General features: G+C 56.6%; 1 pseudogene; it reads left to right on the forward strand.

The window, feature by feature from the left end:
- Positions 1-13,923, forward strand: part of LOC125918182 (obscurin-like) — a 39,030-nt pseudogene extending 25,107 nt beyond the window's left edge.
- The last annotated feature ends 207 nt before the right edge of the window (positions 13,924-14,130 follow it).

The following is a 14,130-nucleotide window of genomic DNA, read 5'->3' on the forward strand; positions in this document are numbered from 1 at the left end:
CAAGGTCGCATTTTGGGGGTGGCTAATGGCAGAGGCCCAGATGTCAGGCATAGGATGCTCTGGAAGGACTTCCAGGCCACACGAATAGCCTGGTGAAGGTGGTTGTTGGCAGGCCACGTTTCTGGTTTATCAAGTTGCCTCAGAAAGGTTGAGCTGCACCATGGGTTACACAGCCAGCAGGGCAGCATTGCCCCCCCTTCCCCCTGGCTTGGAACACACGGTCCCTTCAGAAGTCACTGTCAGCCTAGGCCTGGCCTCCTGTGTGCACTGCTGTCCTGGCCCAGCTTCTCTGGTCCAATTCTCTCTCCTGCATGTGCATGGCAGGCTCGCTCCGCAGTCACCCTGGGATGTGTCCCTGGTGGTCTGGCCAGGGTTTGAGGTGAGACAGGGAATGGGGCAGGGAAGCATGGTGAGTTTGTTCTGGAGCTGGATGGCTCCTTCATTCGGGCCTGTCCTTCACCTCCTGGAGCTTTGAGCTGGCCACCACCATGGACAGTGAATGTTCTCCGCACAGTGAGTGTTCTGTAGCAGATAGGAGGGTGGCCACGCTGGTTTACACTCACAGCTCTCTGTGATCCATACAACAGGGTTCGGCCAGCTGGAGACATTTGCTTAGCGGGGAGTGGGACTGGGGAGGGAGGGAGTGAGGTCTTGCCCCTTGTGGGGTCTGACCTGAGGCAGCAACGGGCTTGACAGTGCCAGTGTTAAGAGGCTGGTGTCCGAGGGCCTGGCCGGCATGACCACCATCTTCCGTGGCCCACAGACCTGCACGTGGGCATCACCAAGAGGCTGAAGTCGGTGGAGGTGCCGGAGGGCCAGAGCTGCACCTTCGAGTGTGTCCTGTCCCATGAGAACCCCAGCGATGTGGCCATATGGACAGTTGGCGGGAAGACAGTGGGTGGCTCTGGCCGCTTCCGGGCCACACGCCAGGGCCGCAAATACACCCTGGTTGTTCAAGATGTGGTTCCTGGAGACGCTGGGGAGGTGGTGTTCTCCGTGCGGGACCTCACCTCCAAGGCCTCCCTCATCATCAGAGGTGGGCACCGTGTGCAGGGATGGGGGCCTGTCTCCACTGGGTTGAGGGTGGAGTGGGGCCTTGGGCCAGAAATGGTGCTTCTGGGGACAGTCCCCCAGTCCCCAGGGAGCTCCCCTGTTGGAGGCCCAGAAGCACCTGCTGGGGTGCAAGGGGTGTCTGGTCATCTCAGAGAGCTCACTCTGTGGGGCGAGAGCCTCCAGTCTGTGGGCAGGAGCAGGGTTGGGGGTCTGACAGCATGGTGGCCCCTAGGGCTCACTGCTCACTGAGCTAGTGAAATCGCCATTGGCATTCCTAAGCTTGTGTACCTGGTATAAATACTGGTGCAGGTGGGTGATATTCAATTCACAGCTGGCAATGGTGGTGGCCACGCTTTGAGTCTTGGGGCTCTGAGTGATACCAAGGTGTGAGGGTCTGTGGTCTCATATCTCCCCTCCCAGGCCCCTGCCTTGTGACTGTGGGGCCTCTTGAACTCCAGACCCTGAGGCCCCAGAAGGTCCTGTGGTCTCCACCTCTGTAGTGCTTGCCCTGCCCTCACCCTAAGCACAGCTGGGGTGTGGCCATGCCTCACGGGGGCTGTTCTGCTCTCTGCTCTCTTCAGAGAGGCCGGCAGGTATCACGAAGCCTCTAGAAGACCAGCAGGCTGCTCCAGGTGAGGATGTGGTGATGAGCTGTGAGCTGTCTCGGGCCGGGACCCCGGTGCGCTGGCTAAAGGACAGGAAGGCCATTCGCAAGAGTCAGAAGTATGACCTGGTCATGGAAGGCACTTGGGCCACTCTGGTGGTCCGTGCGGTGTCGCTCAAGGATTCAGGAGAATACACGTGTGAGACAGAAGCTTCCAAGAGCACAGCAAGTCTCCGTGTGGAAGGTGACCCCACAGGAGACCCTGGGATGTGTCCCCTGGCCTCTGTCCCTCCCTCCCTGCCCATGGTGGGGGCTGTTCCCTGTCCAGAGGGGCTGGCATGGGGTCTGCACAGCCCTCAACCTCCACTTCTTCCTACTGCCTCCCAGAAAAGGCCAACTGGTTTACGGAGGAGCTGACCGACCTGCACGTGGAAGAGAAGGGCACAGCCGTGTTCACGTGCAAGACAGAGCGTCCCGCAGCTGTGGTGATCTGGCGCAAGGGCCTCACAGAGCTGCATGCCTCTGGGAAGCATGCACCCAGCCAGGAGGGCCTGACCCTGAGGCTCACCATCAGCGCCTTGGAGAAGGCGGACAGCGACACCTACACCTGTGACATCAGCCAGGCCTGTTCCCAGGCCCGGCTCCTGGTGCTAGGTGGGGCCCGGTGCCATGCTGGCCGGGGGTGTGGTTGGGAGTAAGCTTTGTTCAAAGTGGGCTTGGAGGCTGTCAGGGACCAGCCTCAGTTTCCCCATCCCTGGGAGCTTGGCCCTGGGTGGTATTGTCTCTGAGGTCCTACTAAAGGGACACAGTGTGAAAGAACACGTGTCCTCATGAATTCACGCAGTTGTTTGCTCGGAACCTGTGTGCTGGAATGTGCCTGGCCCCCACATCGGGGCTCTGCAGGGAGTATGGCCTGGGGATGCCTCCAGGTGCGAGGAGTAAAAGTGTGGCAACAGCCACAACTGTTTTCACAGTCCTACTTCTTCTTTTTTTAAAAATATTTTTTAATGTTTATTCATTTTTGAGAGAGAGCGAGCGAGCATGAATGGGGTAGGGGCAGAGAGAGAGGGAGACACAGAATCCGAAACAGGCTACAGGCTCTGAGCTGTCAGCACAGACATGAGGTTTGAACCCAGGAGCTGTGAGATCATGTCCTGAGCCAAGGTTGGATGCTTAACTGACTGAGTCACCCAGGGGCCCTCCTATTTCTTCTTTTAATCCATGATTTAATTGCATTCTGTGACCTTGGGGATGGACGTAGGCAGGTGTGGAGAAGAGTTTGGGGAGAGGGGGGCTCGCTCTGACCCACCCCATGTGCTCTGAGAAGGACCCCAGAAGTGGGCTTGGGGTTCATCAGTGGAGCCAAAACTCGCACGTGTGAACAGTTGAGCTCTGATACATTTGCTGTGCTCTGGGTTTCATCATTCTGAGCCTTACTCAGTCCAGCTGTGAGCCCACCCCCAGTCTTGGGGAGTGCCCCTTTCCCTTGGCAGCTGGCTGCAAGGGACCGTGACTTGCTGGTCTGTGCCCTGCAGGCCGGAAAGTGCTCATCACGGAGGATCTGGAGGACATGGAGGTGCGTGAGGGCTCCTCGGCCACCTTCTCTTGTCGCATCTCCCCTGCCGACTACGAGCCTGTCCACTGGTTCCTGGACAAGACGCCCCTGCACCCGAATGAGCTCAATGAGATTGAGGTTCAGCCAGGTGGCTACCACGTGCTGACCCTGCGGCAGCTGGCGCTCAAGGACTCAGGCACCATCCACTTTGAGGCAGGGGACCAGCGGACCTCAGCCACCCTTCGGGTCACAGGTGGGCTGTGTGCCCAGTGCCGGCATGGGGCCTGGTCCATAAGGCTGAGGGTGCAGCCTTGTAGAAGGCAGATCTTGGCTGTGTGCAGAGCATGGTCCTGGGGCTCACAGACAAGGTGCCCGGCCCACAGATCCCGGGGAGGTGGGGCTCTTTGAAGGTGATTGCGGCATGTGGTATGCAGAGCTGATCCCTCAGTCTCCAAAGTGTGGGCTGGGCCATGCCAGGCCTGCTCTGTATCCCCGGCAGCCCATTTGTGACCCCAGCCTCATGGGGCAGGGGCCCACACGTCCTGAGTTTTCCTCTGCACCTCCAGAAAAGCCAAGTGTCTTCTCCCGGGAGCTCACGGATGCCACGGTCACAGAGGGGGAGGATCTGACCTTAGTCTGTGAGACTACCGCCCCAGACAGCCCCGTGTGCTGGACCAAGGATGGAAAGACCCTGCGGCCATCAGCCCGGTGCCAGCTGAGCCAGGAGGGCCACCGGGCCCAGCTGGTCATCAAGGGCACCACTGTGCAGGACGGTGGGCGCTACAAGTGTGAGGCCGGGGGCTCCTGGAGCAGCTCCATTGTCAGGGTCCACGGTGAGTTCCTGGGCTCATGTCCTACTCTCTGTGTGGGGGGAGCCTGTGGCCCCCCCTGTGCATGTCCAGGTGTCTGCTGCTTTGGTAGAGTTGACCATCTTCCACCTGTGTTTCCTGACCAGCAGTGTCTGACTTGCTTCATTCCTATGTCTTGTTTTCTGACATCTCTGTGTCCCCTCCTCCTGGCTTGGTTCATCTCCAAGTGTCTCAGCATAGGCCACATGACAAATACCATGGATCCACAGACCAGCTAAACCATGGACATTTACTGTGTCCCAGTCCTGGAGGGGAAAGTCTGAGATGCAGGTGTGGGCGGGGCTGTTTCCCCACTGAGGCCTCTCTCCTTGGCTTGCACACACCGCCCCCTGCCTATGTCCTGGCTTTGTTCTCTGTCTGTGTCCTCAGCTCCTATGTGATCGCTCAGATACGTGGGATTCGGCCCATCCCAATGACCTCAGGTTACCAAAATCACCTCTGTAAAGACTCCATCTCCAAACACAGTCACATCCTGAGGTTCTGGGGGTTGGGGCTCCAGCATATGAATCGGGGTGGGGGACACAGTTCTCTTCCCAACCGTTTGCCCCCGCCTCCCCCCCCCCCCCCCCGCCGGAGGACAGAGTTTTGGAGTTCGCTGCCCGTAACCCCCAGTGTAGAAAGGGCGAGGTGGGCCTGCCTGAGCCCTCTGGCTGCTGTGTCCTCAGCTGTCCCCAACCCCAGGGGCCCTCAGCTGGGGTGCAGGATGGAGGGGTCGAGCCAAGCCTGTGCCTGCTTGCAGCACGGCCGGTGCGGTTCCGTGAGGGGCTGAAGGACCTGGAGGTGCCGGAGGGTGGAGCTGCCACACTGCGCTGTGTGCTGTCATCCATGGCTGCGCCTGTGGAGTGGCGCCGTGGAGATGAGGTTCTGCGGCCCGGAGGCAAGTACAGCCTGCGTCAGGAGGGCGCAGTACTGGAGCTGGTGGTCCGGGACCTGCGGCCCCAGGACACTGGGCAGTACTCCTGCCACTTCGGGGACCAGATGACCTTGGCCATGCTCACAGTGAAGGGTAAGCATCCGTGCCTGCCTTGCCCACATGCTCCTTTCATCCCTGTGGGAGGTCAAAGGTGACATTCCCTGTTGGGCCCTGTTGTAGCCCTGCCTGCTGAGTTCATAGGGAGACTGAGAAGCAAGGAGGCTTCAGAAGGGGCCACAGCCACGCTGCGCTGTGAGCTGAGCAAGGAGGCTCCCGTGGAGTGGAGGAAGGGGTCTGAGACCCTGAGAGCCGGGGACAGAGTCAGCCTGAGGCAGGACGGGACCATGTGTGAGCTGGAGATCCGTGGCCTGGCCGTGGCAGATGCTGGGGAGTACTCGTGTGTGTGTGGGCAGGAGAGGACTTCAGCCATGATGACTGTTAGGGGTAAAGACCACGTGTGGCCAAGCAGTCGTGATTTGGTGTCCAGTTGACTTTGTGATGTCCATCTGCTCTCATTCCATGTTCATGTTCTTTCTCTCCCACATTCTCTGGTGTCACCCTCCACCCGTTACTCTGTGGAATCTCTCCCCTTCCTGGGCTGTTGTATGAACTGTGAGAAGCCAGTATCCCAGCCACTTACCACTCCTTGCTCACTGCTGGTCCTGTTGTTCTGTAGAAGTCTGTCTTGTCATCTGTCCCGTCATGTACCACCACCCCCCAAAATCTCCAGAGAATATGATCTTCTATGTCTGACTCTTCCCAGCCCTGCCTGCTGAGTTCATAGGGAGACTGAGAAGCAAGGATGCCACGGAAGGGGCCACAGCCACTCTGCACTGTGAGCTGAGCAAGGAGGCCCCTGTGGAGTGGAGGAAAGGGTCTGAGACCCTTAGAGCTGGGGGCAGAGTCAGCCTGAGACAGGATGGGACCATGTGTGAGCTGGAGATCTGTGACCTGGCTGTGGTGGACGCTGGGGAATACTCATGTGTGTGCGGGCAGGAGAGGACGTCGGCCACACTGACTGTCAGGGGTGAGGACTTTGTGTGGTCATGTGGAGCAGTGTCTCCATGTCTCAAAAAGCTGTGTCATGTCCTGTTGTTCTGCCCTGGTTGCCATAGGGTCCTTCTGCCTCTCTGCCTCTGTCTCCTGCATCCTGCAGCATGAGTCTCTAGCATCTGCTTGTGTGAGGCTCATCCCAAATAAACTGCAGAGAATAAGGTTCTTTCTGCCCTCAGGGGGTTACATCTCAGGGAGAAATGGGGGGCATCCTACACTACAACTGAGGATTACAGACTTCATGAGCTCTCTGGAGGGAACGTGCCACAGAGGAGCTAGGAACTAGATCGAAGCTTGGCACTCAACGCAGCGATACTGAGAGGCTGACTGAGGAGGGGAGCCAGGAAACACATGCAGGGACATGGAAGAGCTGTGTGTGGGGGGGTGAAGTGTGGATGTGGAGGGTGGATGGAGGCAAGGTCAAGGTGTGCAGAGTGAGGTGGGGTGAGGTGAGATGAGTTGGGTTTGGAGGTAAGATGTGGTGAGGTAGATGTAGACTATGAGGTGAATCATGTGAGGTGGGTGTGGAGGGTGAGTGAGGTGAGTTTATGTAGAAAGTGTGTGAAGTGAAGTGAGGCTATATTGGGTGTGTAGCGTGAGTTGAGGGGAGGTCTGTGTGTGGGGGGGTGAGTTGAGTTGAGGTGACATGAAGTCTGGGTGTAGATGCAGAGATAAAGTGAAGTGAGGTGATAGGTGTGGAAGTGAGATTAGATGGGTGTTGAGGTAAGGTGGATGGATGGGTGTGAAGGTGAAGGGTGTTGAGGTGAGGTGAATGAGAAAAATGAGGTGAGGTGAGGTGATTGTACAAGTGAGGTGGTGTGGAGGTGAGGTGAGATGGATGAGGTGAGGTGATGTGAGGTAAGGTAGATCAAGAAGGTGAGGTAGGTGTGGACATGAGGTGAGGCAGGTGTGGGGGTGAGGTGGGTGAGGAAGGTGAATTGAGGTGGATGAGGTCAGGTGAGGTGGATATGGAGGTGAGGTGGGTGAGTGTGGAAAGTGAGATGAGGTGGGTGAGGAAGGTGAGGTGGGTGTGGAGAGGTGAAGTGTATGTGGAGGTGAGGTAAGGTGGGTGTGGAGATGAGGCGAGGTGGATGAGGTAAGGTAATGTGAGGTAAGGTGGTCAGGAAGGTGAAGTGGGTGTGGACATGAGGTGAGGCAGGTATGGAGGTGAGGTGAGGCAGGTGTGGAGGTGACAGTGGGTATGGATGGAATGTTGCGGGTGACGGAGGGGAAGGTCATGTGTGCCATGCCCAGGGAGACAGGGGGACATCCATGTGGAGGTGGGGTCCAGGTCTTATGCTGACAGGTGGGTAGGTATGCTCACAGCATTGGCAGGAGGTCTTTTGGGAGTGGGGCATCTCAGACATGGTGGGATTCAGGATGCAGGGCAGGACAGGAGGGCTGGTCCAGGGGTTAGGGATGACAGGCCCTGTGAGGGGCAGGTGGGAGTCCCTATGCAGTGGAGCTGCCTGCCATGGGTCATCCTGCCTGCTGTCCCCGAGGCCCTGCCTCCAAAAGGCAGCTGTGTTGCCAGGTTGATATCTGTGGCCATTTCTCATTTGCTCTCTGTGCGTCTGTCTGCTCCTCTCAGGCCTGACAACCCCTACACCAAGGTCCTGGGGCCTGAGCAGGCTCTGGGAGGAACTTGTGCAGTGGTGCGAGGGGCCCGAGACCCTTGGGAATAGGGGCTCAGTACAGGCCCTGCCATGGTGTGGCTGGTGGCTCCCTGATGGGACCAGGGTCCTCAGGGGCCCTTATGGGGGCCTGGTCACTTCCTGCAGGGAAGCAGATGAGACAAGGTAGGATGAGGCCACTCCCCACATCCCGAGGGTATCCTAGGAGCACCCGGGCCCCTATGGTGCTTGAACTGTGTGGACGAACATAGCATCTTTGCCATAGGAGCACTGGGTGACCTCATGGAGCATGGGTGCCCTCTAGTCTGGGAGCAGCTGTCAGAGGCTGCGGCCATGATGTGGTCCAAGCAGGGCAGCCTGGGGTATGTGAGGTGGATGAGGGACCTGGGACCTTGAATCTAGCATCAGGTACAGTCTGAGACAGGATTGACCATGGAAGATGCTGGCAGATGTCCCCGTTGGCCACTATGTCTATCTGTTCTGTGGGCACTATGACCATTCCCATGCATGTGTCCATGTCCTGAGGTCCACTGTGGATGCCAGCTCCTCTGTCTCCCTGCTGCCCAGCCCCCACACACTGTGATCCACCCATGTGTCCATGTGTCCATTCTTTGATTTCCTATTTGATCCAGGATGCATTTCATTGTTGAGTGTCCACATCCTGACTTCTTAAGTTACTTGGTCTGATGCTCTCTGTGTCACCTTGTTCCTCCCCAGCCCTGCCCGCCAAGTTCACAAAGAGCCTGAGGAAGGAAGAGGCCACAGAAGGGGCCACAGCAAAGCTGCGCTGTGAGTTAAGCAAGGTGGCCCCCGTGGAGTGGAAGAAGGGGTCTGAGACCCTCAGAGCTGGGGACAGAGTCAGCCTGAGGCAGGACAAGACCGTGTGTGAGCTGGAGATCCATGGCCTGACCATGGAGGATGCTGGGGAGTACTCGTGTGTGTGTGGGCAGGAGAGGACATTGGCCACACTGACTGTCAGAGGTAAAGATTGCATGTAGTCATGTGGCCCTGTGGCTTGGTGTCTGCACACTGTGACTATGTCACCATCTTCTCCCTGTCAGACTCCGTGGGCATCTGTGCCTCTCCAGCTGTGTCCTCCTGGGGACTCTAGCCTTCATCTCCCCATCCAGTATTTGTCCTGATGTTTGTGTCTGGGCTTGTGTCTGTCTTTCCTGGGTCATTTGCCTCCTATCCACCCTGTGCTCCGTTCACTCATTCATGCTGTGGTCCTGGGCAGTTTGTGTGGTGCTTGTGGGTGTCTTGTCCTGGACATAGAGTCCCTGAGACAGTCTGGAGTCCTCCTGATCCTTGGCTCTCCCCAGCCCTGCCCGCCAAGTTCACAAAGAGCCTGAGGAAGGAAGAGGCCACAGAAGGGGCCACGGCCACTCTGCACTGTGAGCTGAGCAAGGAGGCCCCTGTGGAGTGGAGGAAGGGGCCCAAGACCCTCAGAGCTGGGGACAGAATCAGCTTGAGGCAGGACGGGACCATGTGTGAGCTGGAGATCCGTGGCCTGACCATGGATGATGCTGGGGAGTACTCATGTGTGTGTGAGCAGGAGAGAACATCAGCCACACTGACCGTCAGAGGTAAAGACTGTGTGTGGCCATCTGAGTGACTTCCCCCTGCCTCTTGGTCTTTGCTCCCCTGTGTCTCTCAATGTTGCTGTCTCTCCAGGACCACACAATAGCCATGTGGAGCATCCCACAGTCTCACACTAAGAACACACTGGTCAGTCCTGTCCAGGCCCCGGGGTGGATGGTACAGGGACCCCCAGGCAAACATGTACAGATGGGCATCACAGTCCAGCAGAATGGCCCGGGGCTCCTGGCCTGTGATTGGGCTGTGGATGGGCACGCATCCTGGGACCAGCTGTGGGGCTGGGAGCATGTCACACACATGACGGATGTGTGGAGGAGGACTGAGGGCAGCATTGGGGTGTTCAGAGATAAGGTGGCCAGACAGGCCAGGCCCTCCTTTGTCTGGTGACAGGGTTTGATTGCCCTCTGAAGGGCTCTGTCCCACTTGGCTTGGGCTGCAGGACAAACACTGTCACGGGTCCCACACTCGTAGTGGCTGGAAGTCTGAATCCAGGTGTTGGGACCCAGCAGCATCCGTCCTTAGAGTGTACACATTGTCTCCTCCCATGTCCTCACGTGGCTGTCCCTTTATTTGTGTCCTGATCCCCTCTTGTTAGGATGCCAGCATGATTAGATAATGACCCGCCCAGTGACTTTCTTTACCCTAATTACCCCTCTGAAAGGTAATCATATTTCCATATGTGCTCATATTCTGAGGTCTCAGGGGCACAACTCCAGGATACAATTTTCTGGTGGGACAAGTCTGTGCGTGACACTCTGCCCTCTTACATCCCTGGAAATGCATGTCCTTCCCACGTGCAGCATATGCACACCCTGTCCCCAAGGCTCCAAAGCCTTACCTGAGTCCAGTGTCACCACAGAATCCAGAGTGTGATGGAAGCATGTGCACCAGGTTTGGGTGACACTCAAGGTGGCTTCCTCTCAGCTGTGAACCTGCGAGGTCAGACTGCACACCTCCCAAACGCAGCCGCAGGACATGTACCAGATACGCATTCCTGTTCTGAAGGGGAGAAACGGAAATGAGGGAAGAGGTCCCTGGTCCCTGGAGGCACGACACTGGGCAGGAAAGACTCCTGGATTTTAAGGCTGGACAAGGAGCCTCTGGCTCAATGCTCTGTCCTCTGGGCCCACAAGTGGTGCCATGGGCTGTGGGTAGATGTGGCCTGGCCTGTGGATTCCATGCTGTGGCGGCCCTGCAGCCTCTGAATTTCCCTTGCTTTCCTCCTTTGCTCTTCTTGACGAGTGATACGTGTCCACAGCTGGGCAGCTCCATGGGTGCATCCCATAGGACCCCTGGAAGTCTGATGGTTTCCTCCATTTCAGCCTTCGCCTCTCTGATTCAGGCGTGGCTGTAGCATTTCTGCATGCTCTCCAAAACTTTGTTGGTCTCCCATGCAGCTCTCAGGAGTGTGGCTCATCAGACCAGCCTTCCGCACACCCTGCCTGGGCAACCCCATCTCTGTTCCCGGCTTCTGCCCTGCTCTTACCTGTGTTTCACCACAAGGAGTGAGAAGAAATCAGGCTGCTCCCTCAACTCTCTTCTTGGAGATCTCTCAGCTAACCAGTGCAAGTTCACTGCTCACAAGGCCCACCTTCCACAGATTCTGGGCAGAATTCATCTACCCACAGACTGGGCAGAATTCATCCAGGTTCCTTGCTACTTCCTACAGATACTACTTTTCCTGCAAGTGTCCAGTCAGCTGTTTCTCATTGCTGATTTGGGCCTCACCAGAAGTGCCGTAATGCCTATACTGACCCCTGCTCCCATGATCTACTCCAGGCAATCTAGATCTATCCGGCTGTCTGTCAAAACCCAGCCTTCACTCAACATCAGTTCCAAAGCTGGTTCTAGAACTTGAGGTCTTTGTTATGGCAGGAAATGCTCCTGCTATCAAAACAGGCATGACTGAGATATAGAGAAGTGGCCTTGACATTGAAAACGTGTAGTCTCCCAGTCCTGGAGGCTGGAGTCTGGGATCCAGTCAGGACAGGGCTGGTTCCTCCAGAGTCCTCTCATTGGCTTGCAGATGACTGCCTTCTCATGTCCTGTGTCTTCACGTAGCTGTCCCTCTGTGTGTGTGTGTGTGTGTGTGTGTGTCCCAATGTCCTCTTCTGATAGGGATCCAGTCATATAAGATCAGGGCCCACCCTAGTGACCCCCTTTTACCTTAACCACCTCTTTAAAGACTCCATCTCCAGCCCTGTTCTGAGGCCCCCTGGGGCCTTGACATGAATTTGGGGTACGGAGGTCACCCCACAACATGGTGTGACTAGGGTGGACACTGGTCACCTATAACTTTTGGACCTAATTGTGCCTACAGTTGGAATTCAGGTGACAAGGGCCCAGGGGGGTGGTTAAAAGGCCATGGCTGCATCCATCATAGTCTTGGAAATCTGAGCAGGAGAGTGAGTGTCTGGTGGAGTCTGGACAAGAACATGTGAGGTGGAGCAGAGAGGGCCTAGTGTGGGTGGGGATAGTGTGCAATGAGCCCAGGTGTGGGCAGCAAGAGACGGATGCCCTGCTTTGGCTGGGAAACATGGGGTGAGAAGCAGCAGTGGAGCAGTGAATGTCATGGCCACGAGGTGCCTCATGGGCATTCTTCCATGAAAGAGACATAATGTCATGTGTGAGTGGGAGGAGCCTGGCTTCAAGCTCAGTGCCGGTGAGGCCAGAGCTGGGCTAGTACGAAAGGTCGGGGTATGAGGATATTGAGAAGATATGACACCTGGAAAGAGGCAGTCCCTGGGTAAAATGCCCCTCAGGGCAAGATGCCAGAGGCCATTGCAGTCGAACATGAGCTGATCTGCCTGTCCTCCTCCATACTTCTGCTTTGTTGATCCTGAATGTTCACGTCATGCCCCAAATCCTCCAGAGGGATTGATGACTTCTATCCATCTGACCCTCCACAGCACTGCCTGCTCAGTTCATCCAAAATCTGAAGACCCAGGAAGCCATGGAAGGGGACACAGCCACACTGGACTGTGAGCTGAGCAAGGCAGCCCCTGTGCAGTGGAGGAAGGGGTCCAAGACCCTCAGAGCTGGAGACAGAGTGAGCCTGAGGCAGGATGGGACCATGTGTGAGCTGAAGATCTGTGGCCTGGCCGTGGCAGATGCTGGAGAGTACTCATGCATGTGTGGGCAGGAGAGGACGTCGGCCATGCTGACCATCAGGGGTAAAGACCACATGCAGCCAAGCAGAGCTGTGATCTGGTGTCCAGTTGACTTCATGACATCCATCTGCACTCATTCTGTTTTCACGTTCTTTCTCTCTCACATTCTCTGGTGTCACCTCCCTTGTTACTCCATCGAATCTCTCCCCTTCCTGGGCTTTTGTGTGAACCACCGGAAGACAGCATCCCAGTCACTTACCCACTCCTTGGTCACTGCTGGTCCTGTTGTCCCATGGGACTCTGTCTTGTCCTCTGTGCTATTGTGTCCGGCCCTCACCAATCCTCTGTCCTGTGTCTGACTCGCCAGCTGTGCTAGCCAGAATCATACACATTATGAAGCTTGAGGAGCAACCAAAGAGGCCATGGCCATACTGTGCACAGGACAGCCTGAGGGAAACCACAACCCACAGTGTGTGCTCAACACACTTAGCACATGGCCTGTGTCCATTTCTTTGTCTTTTCTGTGTTGCTTGTGTCCTGTCTCGTCCATGTGCTCAGAGATCGTGACTGTGTCTGTGTCTTTCTGACCATCCCCAGCTGTGCCCGCCAAGTTCACAAAGAGCCTGAGAAAGGAAGAGGTCACAGAAGGGGCCACAGCAAAGCTACACTGTGAGTTAAGCAAGGCATCCCCTGTAGAGTGGAGGAAGGGGTCCGCGACCCTCAGAGCTGGGGACAGAGTCAGCCTGAGGCAGGACGGAAACATGTGTGAGCTGGAGATCCGTGGTCTGGCCATGGAGGATGCTGGGGAGTACTCATGTGTGTGCGGGCAGGAGAGGACATCGGCCATGCTGACTGTCAGGGGTAAAGATCATGTGTGGCCACGTGGGCCAGTGTCTTGGTGTCTGCATGTTGTCCATTATTGCCACCTTCTCCCTGTCAGACTGTGGGCATCTGTGTGTCTCCAGCTGTGTCCCCCTGGGAACTCCAAGCCTCCATCTCCTTGTCAAGTATTTGTTCTGGTATCTGTGTCCAGGCTTGTGTTTGCCTCTCCTGGACTGTTTCCTCACCCACTCTGTGCTCCATTCACTCATTCGTGTTGTGTCCCTGGGCAGTTTGTGTGGTGCTTGTGGGTGTCTTGTCCTGGACATAGAGTCCCCAAGAGAGCCTGGAGTCCTCCTTGGCTCTCCCCAGCCCTGCCCGCCAAGTTCACAAAGACCCTGAGGAAGGAAGAGGCCACCTAAGGGGCTACAGCCATTATGCACTGTGAGCTGAGTAAGGCGGTCCCCGTGGAGTGGAGGAAGGGGCCCAAGACCCTCAGAGCGAGGGACAGAGTGAGCCTGAGACAGGATGGGATGGTGTGTGAGCTGGAGATCTGTGACCTGGCCTTAGCAGACACCGGGGAGTACTTGTGTGTGTGTGGACAGGAAAGAATTTCAGCCACGCTGTCAGGGGTAAAAACCATTTGTGACCATGTGGACCAGTGGCTCGATGTGGGCACATTGTGACCATATCACCATCTTCTGTGTAGGACTCGTGGGCATTTGTCTCTATTCAACTGTGGTTTCAGGGTCTCCTGGATCCTTATTGTTATCCAGCACATGTCCTGCTGTTGGTGTCAGTCCTTGTGCCCCTTGTTTGTGCAAGGCCATTTGCCCCCTCCTGTTGGTGCATGTGTATCTCATAAGCCCCATGGCCCTCTGCAGTTGTGGGATCCTTGTGTGGGTACCATCTTGGACACAA

Source organism: Panthera uncia, unplaced genomic scaffold (genome assembly GCF_023721935.1).
Source record: "Panthera uncia isolate 11264 unplaced genomic scaffold, Puncia_PCG_1.0 HiC_scaffold_517, whole genome shotgun sequence".
NCBI classification, from domain to species: domain Eukaryota; kingdom Metazoa; phylum Chordata; class Mammalia; order Carnivora; family Felidae; genus Panthera; species Panthera uncia.